The 14,787-nt window shown below is 38.2% G+C and overlaps 1 long non-coding RNA gene across 3 annotated transcripts in view; it reads left to right on the top strand.

Annotated features, from left to right (window-relative positions):
- The window catches only part of LOC138160416 (uncharacterized), a 71,885-nt gene extending 57,757 nt beyond the window's left edge, over positions 1 to 14,128 (top strand). For all 3 annotated transcript variants that reach the window (XR_011168138.1, XR_011168137.1, XR_011168136.1), the window contains one exon: positions 13,692 to 14,128. This is a non-coding gene — a long non-coding RNA (uncharacterized lncRNA). The remainder of the gene's footprint in view (positions 1 to 13,691) is intronic.
- Positions 14,129 to 14,787: the final 659 nt, after the last annotated feature.

Here is a 14,787-nt window from a genome sequence, read left to right on the forward strand (position 1 = left end):
TCTTTCTTTCTTTCTTTCTTTCTTTCTTTCTTTCTTTCTTTCTTTCTCTTCCTTCCTTCCTTCCTTCTTCCATCCATATGGCATTCAAATTTTCTACTGTATCTACCTGCTGAACATTTATAAAATCTCTCAGTGCCTTTGCTCTGCTTTTCAGCATCCCTCTCAAATGGTTTCTATGCTGCTGGTATTTGGCATCTGCCTTTGGTGGCATTTCTTGATAACTCTTCATGTCATCCTTTGGTTTTTATTATGGTAATAAGTGTAATGTATATCTGTGAGCAGATACTAAAATATTTTCACACTTTCTGTTTAATACTAAGGGAGAATATGTTTGTTTATAATGATTTTAGCAGCTCTTAGGTTTTTTAAAAACTCCTGTTATGTTGTAATTGGTCTGCCAGTTGGATTATTATGATCAAACTCAAAAAGAACTTTTCAGAATTCCAGTCCAAATAAGCCCTTCTCTTTTTCAAAATCTATATTAATATAACAGTTTCTTTTTTTCCCAAGTGTCTTCATTAGGGATGATTTCTAGAGTTTTCGTAAAGTAAAAGTTTCCGATGACATCAGGTTCTTTCTTCAACTTTTCCCTCTTCAGATATTAGTGGTGACTCACTTTCCTCTCTTATTTAATCTAATTTAGGTTTAGGGTTAAGTTTTTGGTTCTTTTAATGATTGCCTTGAAATGGTCAGTGATGAACTGTTGTGTATTGAAGCTAATAGAAGCCAGGGATGTCCAAAAACAGAGGTGAGGAAAGAAGGTTAAAGCATTTCCAGCATTGGGAGTGTTGATTTGTTCCTATGTATCTTGCTTTCTTGTGGTACTAAAATACAAAGGACCACCACTCATTCTACTGTCCTCTCTTTCAAGCTGATCAGTACGACAGATTTGTGTAGGACCCTACGCCACCTTACCTAATTCTTTTTAAATAATACTATTTAAAATATAACTTTAAAAATAAATATAGTTATATTTTAGCATATAACATCAATTTCAACACATTCCTTGGAGTACTAATCCAATCTGAGGTATTGCTAAAATATAACTGGCCAGATTAGAGTTCCTGCCAGGTCTCCACAGGTACTTCAGCAGTCCCTGGGCATGCCAGATCCTTTTTATATACATTACAAAGAGGCCATCATTCCATTCCTTGGAATTGTCTCTTCTTCCTCACCGCCATGTAAATGATAAGTTGGGCTTCAATTGCTGTTTTGTAAGGTACATAAAAAGGGGCATGACCAGATGTTCCTGTATGAATTAAGAAAAAAAGATGACGATGCATTTGATTAAAATTTTCCTTTATCTTACAGGTCATTTTCTCTGTTAAATTAGGAACTTTATAGATAGGAATCTGTGTTTTATGCGTACTTAAAAAAAAAAAGGAGGATCACAAAATGAAAAATGTTACCTTGTCCTGCCAAAAGGTTGGGTTTTTTGTCATATAGTAAATGACAAATTTTGAACCACTTTGCATAATGTACGAGACCCCAAAATAAAGGGTTTGATATACCATGTAATTTCTCTCTGGGTCACATTTCTGCTCTGAACAAACTTTTAGGTTTGCGGTTTTTAAGCAAAATAACTTGACTGTTTACTTGTGGTTATCTGTGGTCCGTGTCTATGAGAGAGGGGGGAAAAATCTACTTTGAGAAGGAATCAAAATGGGGCACACAGTTGCCAACAAGTACTGAATTCTATTTGCCTGACAAAACATTTGATTCAACCACTTCTTTGAAACTGTTGGGTATTGTCAAAATAAGGAGACTTTTTCAGGAAAATCTGTTGCTACATGTTAGCTAAAATAGCCCCAAATGTTTTATTATGCAGTCTCTTCACCCCAATTTACTTGTGTGCTGTGAGATCAGCATAGAGAGAAGTATATATACAGCTAGGTCCCCAATAACTACCCTCATTAACTTTATAGTGCTTTGCCAACTGTTCCCATCACTTTCCTGTTCTCCTTTAGCCTCTTCCCATAATTGAAGCCCCTTTTTTACCCACTTGATCACATTTCACCACTGGATCCCTACACCTTCTCTAAGGCTTCTACCTAATTTGTTCCAGGGCTTCTGACCTACTTCTTCCCAATGTTCCGTTTTTTCATATGCAACAGAAACCATCTCAAGAACTGTGTCTGTTCAAGTGGTAGTCTCTGATTCACAGAATAATAACTGCTCACATTTCTCTAGGGCTCAGGGCTTACATATTGCTTTCCTCATAACAACTCTGTGAGGTGGGTAATGCAAGTTCTGTTATTCTCAATTTACAGATAAAAGAAGCCAAGAGTCAGAGGGACTAAGGAGGTACTATCACCTGATTAGATTCACTCATTACTCATTTAGTTTATGTTCATTGACACCCTTTGTTTTTTATTAATTTACATTCCACAATTAGTTGTCTCTATAAATAACAGCATGTGTGAGTAGAATACTATTTAAAATACAACTTTAAAAATAAATATAGTCATATACACATATATACATACATATATAAACCCAAAGTACAACTTTATAAATTTAATATGGAATAGCTGAAGAAGAAATATAAGCACTTAAGCATGTTGGCATAATGTTGCTCACTGCAATAAACTGTTACCAGTTGATACTTAGCTAAACACTGGTATTCTTTTTATTTCCAGTTTCAAGACCCAAGACCATGGGTAGCTGTGGAGATAAATCAGCCCAGGACATCAGAACTTTTCAGAAACTGAGGATTGAGATCATGGTGTCAGCCCAGAGATCAATTCAGTCATAGAGAAGTAATAAGAAACCTATGGTCAAGACAGAGATGGAGGTCAAGAACAAGATAAGTAGTCTGGGATTGGAACGTATGCAAGTAACACAAGCTATAGCAAGATAGTAAAGTGAAACCCTTCATTCTCTCTCACACGCTTTACCAAATCAGTTACCCAGGCCTATCAATTCTTTCTTCATGGTCTTTCTTCTCCTACCTATAGGATTGTTCCTTCTTAGCCTTCTGTATTGGATCATCATTGAGGTCATACCCAGTAATAGTAGGTGATCCCCAAGGTTCTGCCCTGGGCCTTTTTCTCTTCTACTTCTGTATCATTTCAAATGGTGATCTCATTAGCTTTTTATGCTAATGATTCTTGAATCTCTTTATTCAGCCTTAACCTCTCTCCTGACCTCTAGTCTCACATCTACTGCTGCCTCTGAGACATTTCATACTATATGTCCTAAAGACACCTTAAATTCAACATGTCCAAAATTGAATTCATTATTTCCCCCTCCCCCTCAAACTCTCCCCTCTTCCTAACTTCTCTATTACTGTCAAGGGGCACCACGCCATTGTTCTGATCATTCAAGTTCATAACCTGGGGGTCATCCTTTACTCCTCAGTCTATCTCACCCTCCCCATATCCAATCAGTTAACAAGTCCTGTTCTTTTTCTTTCCTCTGACACTGCCCTCACTGTGGTACAGGCCTTTATCACTATAAGCCTGGACAATTGCAATGGGCTGCTGATTTACCTTAAATCTCTCCCTGCTTCAGGCAGATTTCTATTTAGCTAACAAAAGGATCTTTCTAAAGTACAGATCTGATTATGTTACCTCCCCCAGACCCCTGTCCAATAAATTCCAGTGGCTCCTTATTACTTCCAGGATTAAACATGAAATCTCTGTTTGGCTTTTAAAGCTGGTTATAATCTAGGTCCTTCCTACTTGTCCAGCCTTTTTATACTTTCCTTATTTCCGTGTACTATACCATGCAGTAACATGTGACCTCCTTGCTGTTCCTCACATGTGATGCTACATTTTCATTGTCTGTTCCCCATGCCTGGAATTCTCTCCCTCCTCTTTTCCATCTCTTAGCCTCTTTTCAGTCCAGGCTACAATTCCACCTTTTAGAGCAAGCCTTGTCCAACCCTTCTGATTTCCAGTGTTTTCCCTCTTTTCCTTATTTCCTCTTGATCCAGTATGTAGTTTGCTTCTCATGCATTTGTTTGCCTGTAGTCTTTCCCACTAGATTGCAAGCTCATTGAGAGGAAGGACTATCTTCTGCATCTTTTCTGTATCCCTAGCACTTAGCACAGTGCCTAGAACACAGTAGATGCTTAACAAATGCCTGTTGACTTGAAATGTGGACAATGCCATGAAGATACTGAAAAGAAAGGCATGAGGATGGTTAAAAATCAGGACAGTTGTCAGGATTCTAGGGAATTTATAAGAATCAGAAAGATCAGGGTAGAATTGATGTAGAGACAACCCCAGTGATTTCACATTGGAGGAAAAAAAAGAGAAAGGATTGGTATTAGGTTGATAATGAATATTCAAATTACAGAAAACTACAGTACTAATTCAAACAAACAAACAAGAACAGTACTTCTGCAGCCAGCCTTGGACTTGCAGGAGAATGAAGGGAAATAGTCGAATCTGACCAGAGGAAATGTGTGGTTAGGAAATGCTTGCGAATCTGGATCCCTTTCTCTTCAAGGAAAAAGTCTTCCTTCACTTACCCTTGTCTGCATTGCTCTGGGTCTGTCCAAAGACTTTGCTACTTCTTCCTAGTTTTTTTTTTTTTGTTTGTTTCTTTGAATAAACAAATTTGGCATCCTCATCCTTGCTTAGGCTGTTTCTGCCTCTTTGAGACTGTGGGCCAGAACTTGGTGTGAAAGCATGTCATCCTGACTAATTACCCCAGTAGGGACAGTGTATCATGCATGCCTGTGTCTTGCTATTCTCAGTAGCCAGCAGGCCTCATACCTTCCTCATCAGAGGCAAATTATCTTTTTTGCTTGTAACTTCTTTCTGTTCTACAGCTTGGCCACATCAAACCCTTGCATTCTGTATCCAGCAAAGAAAGAGAAGGAAAAAAAAAGCCATGGAATTTGGCCTGTAGCATCAATCCCTTGCGATAGTCTTGTTTCAGACACATTATTCTTTCAATGCCATTACCCATCTCTCTTCTCTCTTTCTAGTTTGTGTTTATGTAGTTTAGCTAAAGATCATACTTCACTTAAGTTCTTTAGTTTCTGGGGTTTTTTGCAGCTCACTTTCTGATGAAACCTCTGGCAATTTCCTTAGGAGGTCTGGTCCTTTACTCTGCTGCCCATTTCTAAACACAATTTGAACAGAACAGACAAGAAGAGTTTTAAAATCCAGCTACACATTTGGTTCCAGCCCAGAGATATAGGGAAGCCAAATCTGTTTTGGCAAATGCATCAAGGGATAGAGTAGGGAGGAGATAGAGAGCTGAGGAGTCAGGTCAGGCAACAGGACGAGAGAGAGATGTCCTTGTGTAATGGAGGGGAAAGAAGATGGGAAAGGAGCAAGGTCAGCGAAGTAAAGGATATTGGGGACATTAAAGAAAGGACACAGAAAAGACTAGCATGTTTTGACAGGTCAGCAGTTTTGTTTATGAAGACAAAGTTCTATAACCATTCATTTCCTTTCTGATCTTTTAAATTTACCCTAGATAGATAGATGTGGAAAAATCTGTATCCCTACAAAATATAGTGTGGTGGCAGTAGATTGTAATGTAGTGTGATTATGTCCTAAAAAATAATTAGAACCTAGGTCCAAGGGAAGTGAATATTAATATACTGATAATGAATATGCCAGTGACAGGAGAAAAGAAAAATACACTGTTGATGATATATACACAGATATATACCCATATGGATATATATACACATGTGTATATTTGTTTATATGTAGATATATAAATATATGTTTGTACATAGATGAGAATCTTTGATTTTATTGTTGTAGGGAACTCAGTGTCACAATTCCTTGCATTGATGAAGGTCAGCAGCTCCTCTCTAATTTATGCTCTTAGGGAACTGCTAAGAGCATTGACTGAGAGACCATGATCTATCCAGGGTAACATAGCTAGTATATGGGAGTGGCAGCACTTGAACCCAGACCTACATTACAACAGTTGTTTAATGCCCTTTCAATATCCATATTCCTTAAAGAACATTACTTGGCTTCAGTTTCTCCCTCTGTAAAATGGGGCCATTGGATTGGTGATGTTGGAGCTCCCTACTGGCTCTGATGGTCTATGATTCTGTGATCCTACTTAGAGTTTTGATATTAGTCCAGAGGAACATTTGTCCAGTAAGACAATGTGGAACACATACACATTACTATAAAGAATTCACATATGTATATTCCTGAGAATTATATTTCCATTCCTTTTTATATAAGGCACAGAGTAAGCTATACATGAACACTATAAATATGAATACACCTGTACGCCAAAGTTACAAGTCTCCTACTTTGTCTATTTTGGGTTACATATATAAACATACAACATGTAGCATATTACAAAAGATCGAAGAACTATAAACTCCAACTTGATATCAGCCTTCTCCTTTTGATGGGACCTCACCCAGAGAAGTCCTATAACCAAGAATGGAGTGAATTTCCAATTCTCTAGGTTTGGAGCCTAGGCCCTGGAGTCAGGAAGACCTGACTGAGTTCAAATCCAGCCTCAGATAATTACTAGCCATGTGACCCTGGGCAAGTCACTTAACTTCTGTTCGAATCAATTTTCTTATCTGTACAATGGGAACAGTAATAGCACCTACTTTCCCAAGGTGATGTCAAGGATCAAGTGAGACAATAATAGTAAAGCCTGCAGAGTGCCTGACACTTTGTAAGTGCTATACAAATGCTAGCTATTGTTATTACCATCATTATTATTATATCTGTGACATTTACTGTTTCAATAAAACTTCTACAAATTGAAACCTTGTGAACCCGAATGCTTCTAAGGGGGAGCAGTTGATTACTTTTTGGGACAGTCAGATACAAAAGTTTATAGGTTCCACCTGAGTGAGGGCAATGAATGAACTAAGTGAAAGGACCCCAAAGTAAACTTGAGTCTTGAGGGAGTCTCTGACACAAATCTCTGAGAAAGTTCTTGGTGGAACAATTTTATGGGGCAGGATACAGGTTGCAACCTGTGTAAAAGTATGATAGATGCAATAACCTATAGAGGTACTTCCTATGTCATTATTTCAAGGATCTGTAATTTTCTTAGTGTTGATAATCCTTCATCTGATACTGACAGCCTTTCTATTACTTACCTAGTTTTACTTGCTACACAGGCTGGTTTTGAGAAAAGTCCTTTGCTTATCGTTAAGCCCCAAATAAATGTGGGTTATTACTATCATAGGAGAATTTCTCTACCTGGAAATATTATTTGCCTCATTGACAACTTAGAGGTAAGCTAGGCAGATTTGGGGCTATAGCGTTTGGGGATAAATTCATGCTGAGAGCCCAATAAGAGCTCCAAGAACTTGTGCTCCATGCATAGCCTTCCTGACCTAGGGTTACTGCCATGTCTAGATGAAGCAAGTGGAGAAACCATATTGTTTCTACTTTGAATTCGATAGATTTCGATAGATAGATAGATATATCTTTAATTGTATTAAATCTTTCGTCCAAACACTAATGAACAATTCAGCTCTGACATTACAAACAAATCCTTTCCTTGGGTAAATCTTGTAAAGGTTAATCATTAACTGTAGCTCAGTATTACTTGTGACTAGTAAAATGTAAGTCAATAGCAAAGGTTATCTCATATTTGCATTTGTTTCCCAGCTCTCAACACAGTGCCTGGAGAAAAGCAGGTATTTAATATACAATTGTTGATTGATCCATTGATTGATTGAAGAGCAGAAAGTGAATTGTTAGCCTAGATAGAGATCTCCCTTTTACAAAGATGATTATGACAGTTAAACCTTTGCTTAAGACAACAATTCTTCTATTAACAGGTCAACACACTTCCTTCCTGCTATTAGTTATGGAAAGATCACAGAAACCATTCTTCAGTGTTTCTGACTACTATTAAATTTTCTTTTGGCTGTACTTACAGTTCTGTTATTGGTTCTTCTTATTATGATATTGGCTAGACCTTGAAATAAAAGAGGGTTTTTTTTTTCATGGCTATAGTTTTTCCTAGCTTGTGGTTATACCATGGAAGGTCCAATTTTATTCCACATTTGTACTGTTTCTTAATAAATACTGGAAAGAATCTTAGTTGCAAAGCCACATATTGGTATCTCCAACTTTAGCATCCCATCTCCATCTTTGTAACCCTTGGATATCTCTCATTCTTTATCTACCTACTTAAACTAAGCTTAAATGCTGACTTTCCCTTAAAGCCCTCGGTAGATCTTTTCTTGAATTATAGTTGGGTACAGATAGTATTGGGGCAGCTTCATGGAACAGTGGATAGAGTGCCACACTTGGAGCCAAAGAAACTCATCTTCCTGAATTCAAATCTAACCTCAGGCACTTAACTAGCTGTGTGACCCTAGGCAAGTCACTTTACCCTGTTTGCTTCAGTTTCCTCATCAATAAAATGAGCTGGAGAAGGAAATGGCAAACCGCTCCAGTCTCTTTGCCAAGAAAACCCCAGATGAGGTCATGAAGTATCAGATATCATAAACAACAACAGATGGTCTACATTGGGTGTGACTAGATTTTTTTATATTTCTTAAGCATCCAGGTATCAAATCTCTGTCTGTCATCATCATCCTCATCATACCCAGGCAGTGACTTTAGGCCAATCACTTATTCTTCCTGGGCTTCAGTTTCCTCAACTACAAGATGAGGAGTTTGAGACTAGATGGACCCTAAGATCCCTTCCAACTCTAAATTTACAATGCGATGATCCTTATTTTTATAATGCTTAGCACAGTGTCTTGCACATAGCAAGTATTTAATACATGTTTATATGCCGAATTGAACTCTAGCACTCTAGGGAAAGTTATTTAAGCCATTTTACATCACTAAAAATTAAAACTTTGGAGGGATAGGGCCAAACCAATAATGGGAATGGACAAGTAGTTGTCTGAAAACAATTAGTAGTGATATCGGTTCAGGCAAAAGGTACTTTTCCCACCCCCCTCCCAATTTAGAAATAGAAAAAAGCAGGAGATTCATCAGTCATATACTGAAGTGTTCATTGCTTTTGTGCAGTTCATACATCATTCTGGGCTTATTCACATGACTAATAAATATACTCCTTTAAAAGAAAATTATCTGAATATCATTAATTTAATAAAGGGATAAAGGATAAAGAAATTAGTGATTATTTAATGCTGTCAGCTCTCTAGAATTTATTTCTTAGTGTAACTGCAGAGGGACAGCCAGGATACTGGCAAATATTCAACAACTAGCTCCCCTACCCCACCTCTTCCCCCAAAATGTGCATAGAACACCCTTTTTACAAGTTTAATCTGTGTTACTGACACGTCTCCATTACTCTCTTAAGTCTGGACAATTAACAAAAACAATAACTCAAGCTCTGATTTGTGTTTGCCAATTTCTGAAGGTATAAATGCTCAAATTGAAAATTTAACAATTAACTGAGGTTTGAGCTGTCTCCAGCACATATCTGGTGGGAATATATGATTTTTGCTTAGTATGGGTTGGAGTTGGGTGGGGGGAGGAGGTTTTAGCAAGTTAGCTTTGAAATAAAAGCTGTTGCATTAGTCATAAACATAAAGAAGCTTGGACAACTTCAAATGCTGAGAAAAGCAATGAATGTACATTTGGGTGGGTTATAGTAAATATATCTTAACTCAATTTTATTGCTTTGGAATTTGTGATCTTGTGAGGAGCCAAGGCTGAAGTTTATATTTACTTTTACAGTAGCTATGATGAAATGGTATATTAAACAAATTAACAGAGACCAAGAATACAGAGAGCAAACTGAGCCTACCTAAGTGAGTAAATAGTGGATTCCTTTAGGGAGATTCACACATTCTGGTTTGTAAGCAAATCTAATTTAATCCTTACAGTAGACTCAGGAAGTTCTCTACTAACAGTGTTACATTGGTCATTTGAGTTACTTTGATGGATATGGGAGTGGGAAAGTCTCTTCAAAAGGTTACCAGGGTCTCAAGGCTAAAAAGTGGTAGGTCCCAGGCTTGACCCCCAGATTTTCTGACCCCCAAGGTCATTACTTATTCCACTATACCATGGCTGCCTAAGAAAAGTTGTAAAGGAGCCAGCAACTTGTTTTGGGCATTAATTATCTCCCCCTGTTATTATCAGACCACCTTTGACTTCTAGGGCTCTTGGGCTGTGTCCCTCCTCATAATCCTTCCAAACCAGATGAAAAGTTCACTCCCTGAGCTTTCTCTACCATTTGTCCTTTTCCAACCCAGTCTCGACCCTGCTTTTCCAAATCCAAAGTCAAGTTTTTCTTTGGTATCTCAAACCCTTAGGATCCTTTGTCTGGTAGGAAGTGCTAATGGATTATCAATGTTTAACACCCTTCCCCCAAACCAGGAAATAAGAAAAAGAATGGAGGGTTTTGGGGGGAAGGAAAAATTCGTTCATTTAAAACTCAGCTCGGATAAAAGATTGGGGTGTGGCTGCAGGGGATCATTGAACCTTTCAATTACTTTCCAATTACACATCTTTACCCCTTCTTCTATGTTAGGACTGGCCTAGATTTGTGACACTCTCTCTCTCTCTCTCTCTCTCTCTCTCTCTCTCTCTCTCTCTCTCCTTCTCCCTCTCTCACCCTCCCTTTAATCTCTACTTTAATCCTCACTATTATCACTTCAAGAACTTTATTGTTATATGGTAAAATCCTGACAAAGCACAGGGATTATAGGATTTAGAGCTGAAAGGCACCATAGAGATTAAGCCCAATCTCTTCTTTTGAGAGAAGAGCCCCAGACAGACCAAGCAACTTCTTACTGGGTCATACAGGCAATAAATAGCAGAGCACAGATTTGAACCCAGGTTCCCTCACTCCAAATCCAGTGTGTGTCTCACCATGTTACTAATATCTTTCCTTCCACCGTGAATAACTGAGCAGTGAGAAGATTTTATGCCTTGTTTTTATATACTTATACCTTATATATGACTTTTATTTTATACCCTCCTCATCTTTTTCAAAAAATTGTTTAAAGAAATTGGTTGTGGGGAGCACCAGCATCACAGTAAAATTATGCTTGATGCTGGCAGCAATGTTTGTCAGGCCTGTGTGAGCTTCTAGACCACCTTTGTGTCAGCTTGTTGAGTTATGGAAGGTGGCTTCTTTTTATTTCCCTTATGGCAGTCAGTGTAATAATGTCAGGCACAGTATGTGTACTTCCAGCTCTATAGAAATAAAGAACAGTATCTAAAATGTTAACTGGATTTATTGGTTGAAAGTGTAATACAGACACCAAATCTGAAAAAAGCCACAAGGGGATTTGGCTCCTTGTTTTTTGGATTCCAAATACAAAAAGACATTACATTGTAGAGAAAGACAAACCACATTTAAAAAAAATCTCCCTTTATTCACTAGAAGGTCAAATCCTGAAATTGAAACTTAAATACTTTGGCGACATATGAGAAGATGGGATTCATTGGAAAAAGCCTTAATATTGGGAGAGATTGAAGGAAAAAGGAAAAAGGGACAGCAGAAGATGACATGGATAGAGAGTGTCATAGAAACAATGAACATAACTTGGACAGACTTTGAGGGATACTGGAGGATAGAAGGGCCTGGGAACTATGGTCCATGGGGTCATGAAGAGTCGAACATAACTAAAGGACTAAAAAGTAACAATCTCTTCTATGAGGACAAGAGAGTTTTGTGTCTGTGAAGCTCTGAAATTACTGGAGTACTGAGAGTGCTCCATGAATAGGGTATATGTGTGTCCATGGTATGCCCAAGGTCAAGTGCCTTAATGGATCGGGGGAGAAGGTACAGCTGCAAGGTTGCCCTCTTAGAAAACAGAAGAGAGAGAAAGATAACTAGCATAGAAATCACAGAAGCATATTTCTACAACTAGAATGTACTTTATAGCTCATCTAGTCCAACCCCTTCATTTCACTTATGAGAGAACAGAGCTAGAAAGAGTTAGTGACTTATCCAAGGTCACCTGGGTCATACATAGCAAATCTGGAATTTGAATTCAATTCAAATTGTGAATTGTGGCTCCAAATATGATGCTTTCCCCATGGCACCACACTATATCTCTCTACCACATAAGAAATCAAGATTCTGATGTGTTACCTTATAGATATATGAAGAGTGCAGTTATAATTTGATGTTCATGTTTCCCAGGTGTTGTGCTGAGACCACCTATTCACTTTATAAATTACCATTCGGTTAAATAATTTTAATTTAGTGCCTATGTGCAAGTAAATTCTTACAGATTACTAATGGTTCAATCATTTCTTAGTGAGGTAGTCATTTATCTCTACCATAGATGTCTGGTGTAGATTTCACCAAAATCTATTAAAATGAAAAAGATGTGTCAAATTAAGTTCTTTTTTTTTCAAGATGGTAGTTAAATACAAATTAAATTGATCAGAATTAAATTCAACAAGCATTAAGCATTTACTGTGTACCAGACAATGCTCAAAATTTGAGCATTGTCTACCCTCATTTACTTACATTCTTTTAAGGGAAACAATGCTTTTGTAGATGAATACAGAGTAAATATAAAGTAATTTGGTGTGGAAAGTGTGAGGGCCTTTTATAAAAAGGAGAACAGAGATAAAGATTTGAGTCACTTTGGCTGGAATGTAGAATTCCACTTTAGAAAAGGGAAGTAATGTCCCAAGAGGTGGCACAGATGGTGAACGTTTTATTTTTTATTTTTATTTAAAAAAAATTTTTGGTGAACATTTTTAAATGTTGTGTGGGGTAAAAAAACACAACTAAAATTTAATCAAGAACACAGAGGTTTCTCAGGATAAAAACAGGAAATTTTTATTCTCTTCCCCTGAGGGAAAAGGGCAGTCCTCTCCATGATGGATCAGTGAGAGGAGGTGTGTTACAGAAGATGGAACAAGAATTTATATCCTAACAAGTCAAGCTGCCCCTCACCACAGTCCTTTCTCCCATTGGCTGGGAGGCAGGCTTACAATCCAAGCGCAAAATTTCCTCCAATGATAAGGAACAAAGAAGCCTGCTGCTATCACTCAGTGGCTGGGAGGCTGGCTTACAGTCTGGGTGCGAAATCTCCTCCAATGATAAGGAACAAGGAAATAGGGGATAGCCAATCCAAAAGTACCTATCCTTATTTGGCAAACACCAAAGTGAAGAAGGGGGAAGGGCTCTAAGAGATTCCTAAAATTCCTGAAGGGCTTAAGGCTGATTGATAGCAAGGGACTAGGGAAAGGTCCTAGGGTGTGTAATTTCTTAGGAAACCCAGGACTCCGGTCTGTCCAGTTTTACAAAAATCTGTCTCTGGTTTCAAGATAGTCTCTCTCCCTTCTCATTCTGAGGTGTCTTCACAAAGGGTACAGAGAGAGAGTGTACCCCACTCAATGTCAAATCAGAGGACTTTGTATTTTATACTGGACACAATAGCATGCCAGAGAAGCATCTTTAGTAGAAGCCTGCCTTGATTAGGCCTGTGTTTTAAGATACCCTAAAGTAATGGAATAAATATGGTCAAAATTATTTACCACCTTCAAAAATAATAGAATAAATCAGAAAGATCTATGTGATATGACTGCAACAATCTCTTAACCAATTGTTTTTTTTTCCTTACAATTATCTCATACACCAATGCCAGATAATTCCTAATTATGAAAGTTACCTGAATCCCAACTCTCTCCTCATTGGTGGAGATCAAAGCCCATGTTTGCATGAGGAGCTAGGCAGAGTTGGTGAGGGAGAGAAGAGAGTACTCCAGACTTTTTCCAAACCTCTTCTTTTTTTTTTCCCACTTTCTAAAGGTCTCTTCTGTCTTCCAGTTTCAGGAGAGAAGGTGGATGATGCCAACCCAACTTCAGGTTGCTGAAGGAAATAAAGACTCTGGGAAGAAGCCAACATGAGAGGCCAATAAATATACACAGTTGAAACATTTATCATAAACTCTGGTCCTCACAGCTCATCAGTAAGACTACTCTCAGCAGTCTCTGCCCCTCTGAGTGGAAGGCTGGAGGGCAGAACCAAAAACTTGTCCCAAACTCTCCACAAGCTCAAACATTTATTACCAGCTGCACTTCTTGGATTCCCCTAGACCGTTCCCACCCCCCTTCCTCCCTTTGCCTTTTGGCTTCCTTTTGTATGTTGTCTTCCCCCATTTCTTTGTAAACTACTTTGTTTTTCTTATTTGTATTTCCAGTGCTTCACAGAGTACCTGGTACATAGTAGGAGCTTAATAAAATGTTTATTGAATTGAATCAAATATCTTTACTATGTGCATTATAATTTCTCATTACATTACACATACTATATTTTCTAATACATATAACACAGAATGTAGAGGCAGCATGGCATCACAGGCAGAGAGCTGGCCTTGGGATATGGAAGACTTTAGTTCCAGCTCTGATTCTGACACCTACTGCAGTGTCCTTGCCATGGCCTCATTCTCTGATCATCTCTACCCTACAGGAAACTATAGCTCACCCTTGGCTCCGGAGCCAAGGATAAATGAGCCTTTTGTCTTATCTTGCCAGGAGAGGTCCTTAGGGCACTGCTACTTCATCTAGTCTTTTTACTATGTCTCCTCTCCCTTCCCAACCTTCTTTTCCAGCATGTCTCTATGTGTTGTCTTTTCACATTAGAATGTAAGTCCTTTGAGAGCAGACTGTCTCGTTTGCTTATATTTGTGTCCCTAGAACTTAGCACAATGCCTGACAGACAGAAAACATGTCATACATGCTTTACCCAGATATCTATCTGTCCTGGCCATGTAACACTGGGCAAGCAAGATTCTCAGAGCTTACAGGTATCTCTAAGATTACAGGTTACAGATCTCCATTAGCAAAGAGAATTCTTTTTTGTGAGCTTCCTATGCTATAGAAATTACTGGTTCTGAAAAAAAAAGTGAAATCAAGTCAGGGG

Source organism: Petaurus breviceps, unplaced genomic scaffold (assembly GCF_028583685.1).
Source record: "Petaurus breviceps papuanus isolate PSGF00001 unplaced genomic scaffold, PetGlider_PUasm1.0 181, whole genome shotgun sequence".
NCBI lineage: Eukaryota > Metazoa > Chordata > Mammalia > Diprotodontia > Petauridae > Petaurus > Petaurus breviceps.